Source organism: Otolemur garnettii, unplaced genomic scaffold (assembly GCF_000181295.1).
Source record: "Otolemur garnettii isolate 467f Iridium unplaced genomic scaffold, OtoGar3 scaffold00100, whole genome shotgun sequence".
Classification (NCBI taxonomy): domain Eukaryota; kingdom Metazoa; phylum Chordata; class Mammalia; order Primates; family Galagidae; genus Otolemur; species Otolemur garnettii.
In genome coordinates this window covers 6,257-9,525 of record NW_003852495.1, presented here as the reverse complement: position 1 = coordinate 9,525, position 3,269 = coordinate 6,257, and the positions used below count along the sequence as shown (strand labels likewise).

Below are 3,269 nucleotides of genomic sequence, written 5' to 3'. Positions count from 1 at the left end.
ACTGTGTTGAATAGAAGTGATGACAATGGACATGCTTGTCCTGCTCCAGTTCTTAGTGGAATGTTCCCATTAATTAATGAGTGGATTAACAAAATGTGGTGTATGTACAAAAATACCATGGAATACTACTCAGCCATTAAGAATGGTAGATTAATGCCTTTTGCAAGAATTTGGATAGAACTGGAGACTCTTATCCTAAGTGAATTATCTAAAGAATGGACAAACACTGCATGTACTCACTATTAAACTGGAACTAAATGAGAATACATGTGATTAGAAAGAAGTAAAACTTAAAAGAAATGAAGCAGGAGGCAGCAGGGAGGAGAAGCCAAAACCTATCTAACAGAAGGGCCTGTTGCCCCCATAGTTTTCAGAGAGAATTCCACTGACTCCAAGATAGTTCAATGGATAATCCCTGGCCTTTCTTTACTGTCATAATAGCTTACAAAAGTAATCCCTGGCCTTTCTTTACTGTCATAATAGCTTACAAAAGTAAGATTAAATCTAATTGGCAACTAAAAATCCAGCTAGATTGTTGCACACTGGTGGGATCAACCAGTTGCATCTTTAATCTGTATGTCAATGTTTGGACCATAGAAAACCCCATCTCCAGGGTTTAATTCCCACTTATCAGCAAATTAATTCAGACCATTTTCAAGTTGTTTCTCAGCTTGATTCCAAACTCCAATATCTCCATGGAACTTTTCTGGGCAAGTAAAAAGGTTCAGTTTAAAATAAAATCCAAACACATTATATATGGTATGCAGAAAATCCAAACAAACTTATATTTCATCTTCAACCCACCCCATGACACAGAATATGTGCACATCAGCCTGCTAGAATCTTCATACCTGGGTGAGTCCTATGAGTGCTCCAGAGACAGCTCATTCCTATGAAGTACCCCCAAATCAGCTAAACACAGAGGCATCTCTCTCAAGATGTTGGCAGACGATTAAGCATGAGGCAGTGTCCCAGTCAGTAGGTGGATTTAAGGGCAAATAACTCTTTCTCCATCTCAGAAGAGAACAGGTTCTTGCTGAAGGGCTGTCAGTGGTCTGAGGTTATCCAGAGCCAGCTATTGTAGATGTTTGGGGTGACAACCTCCTGGAATCTTCTCTTCCTATATTCACTCCTAATGAATTCAGTAAGTGTATTATAAATGTAGGCTCCGTTTAGCGGGAAAAAGAAACTTCCAGGGCTGAGTTCATGGAAGAAATATAGTTCTTGGTCCCTCTCAATTTTCCTATGATCTCAGTTTGTATCTTCCTCTTGAAACTTTTCCACTCTTTCAACATTTTAGAATCTGGGAATGAAATGCCATAAATTCTTGGAAGAGTTTCCATATCTGTTTTGCCTTCCCAGTATGTAGAAGAATTTTTGTGTCTTTAACAAACAAATTTTGTCTTAATTTTTCTAGTGTATCTGACATGTGAGGACCCCAGCAGAGATCTATCAAGGGGCCACACCTACAGACTGTGGTAGTTGGAGTATTCACTTTTTCATTCAATATCTGGCATTTGAACTTATTGTATTTAAACATTTCCAGTAAAATTTCCATCTTTCAATCTTTCAAAAGCTTGTTTTTCTTTAATGATTTTCTTACATAAAACCTCCAAAGAAGTGAAATCATTGCTGGACACAACTTCTTCAAGGTACATATCATCACAGAATCCATTTTCTATTGGTGGACAGTAACATAAACATCCACATCACTCTTTCCAAGGCATCACCCTTTATGTGAGCATTTAAGTACTAATATGCTGCTTGTGCCTCCTCAACCTCAAATGTAAAAAGCTCCAAGGTACAATCTTCTTTCAGAGGGCTGTCCAGGTCCCAAACCACTTTATTCCCTTTAGCAATAACGGTGTTGTCAGCCAAGTCTTGACTAATTCCACAAGTGATTTGCTAGGGGGTTGTTTTCCAGGACTCTTCAACAAGTGTTTACCATCAGGCAATGTGAATTTAATTGACTTGCTATATTTTTCTTCCTTTTCTGCTAGAATTGAATCATGTTCTGCTTTTAGTGCATTATACATCTCAAGACGTGTGTAAATATATTCAGGCCAAGGCTTCAAGTCTGCCGGAACTCCGTCTCCAGATCCTTCTTTGTTCTTCTCTCCTCCTCCTTCTCTTCTCCTCACCAGTGTTGAGTGGCTTCTCTTCACCTCCCATCTTCCCTGGAGGACGGTTGGCCTTCTCAGACATTGGCGAACTATGAAGAAAAGACAAAACCCAGAAGCAATGGCCTTAGGAGAGATGCAAGGAGGCGGTCAGATGTGGGCTGGGGTGCCCAAGAATATTGCGCTTCTGCCCCATGACCCTAAATGGGCCTGCGATGCAGATTTCACCTTTTCTTATCTATGGTGGGTTTGACATGTACAATTTTTATTATTTTTAGATATATTCTGTCTATTCCTATTTTGTTAAGAGTTCTTGCCATAAAAAGATGCAGAATTTTGTCAAATGCTTTCCTTGCAATTAGTGAGATAATAGTTGACTCTTTAAGTGGCCAGCTTTCTAGACACTAATAATAGGAATAGCTGTAATGTGTCCCTAATTTGAGTGAATTCACTTAAGTTATATTCATTTTATACCACTGATCTGCAGACTTTTTTGCCATATTTTCACATTCTTAATAAATTCAGCTTAAATGTTGCTTATATCCAAAATATAAACATCTTCAAAATAATTGTGTAATCAGAAATTGATAATAGCTATATATGCTCTTTGAGTAACTATTTTCTTGGTTATTTAATTTATTTGTTTAGTATTCAATTAACTAATTAATTAAACAACGCGATGCTATTGATCCATTAGCTAAAACTGATTAACAGCAATGGATTTTTTTTGCTACCCACATATGCGAACCACTTACAAAAGCTCTGTGAATTTATAAATCATCAGTATATGAAGCCTGAGGTGATTTTTACTATTTACTTAATGATAACACGAATGAAATTAACTTTGGAGATAATATTAAATAGGGTAAATATTGTGCTTGAGGGACACATGGTATTAAGGGAAAGAGCCAGGATTTGTGACTGTAAAAAATAATTTGTAAAATATTTCAGTTCAATATTAAGAAACTACATTTCTGATATTTTTGAAATAAATTATTTTGGGGAGCATGATTCATTTAATTTATTTCTGGATAGTATATACCACTGTATGCTAACATTTGAGTTATCTATATTCACAATTGAGAGACCTGATTTTGAATTCATTTTTATTATTGTTTGTATTTGAATTTTCAAAGGCTATGTTTTTCA

At 36.4% G+C, this 3,269-nt stretch overlaps 1 pseudogene; it reads right to left on the bottom strand.

Moving 5' to 3' along the window:
- Positions 1–1,662: 1,662 nt before the first annotated feature.
- Positions 1,663–2,205, bottom strand: LOC100964588 (annotated as a pseudogene).
- Positions 2,206–3,269: the final 1,064 nt, after the last annotated feature.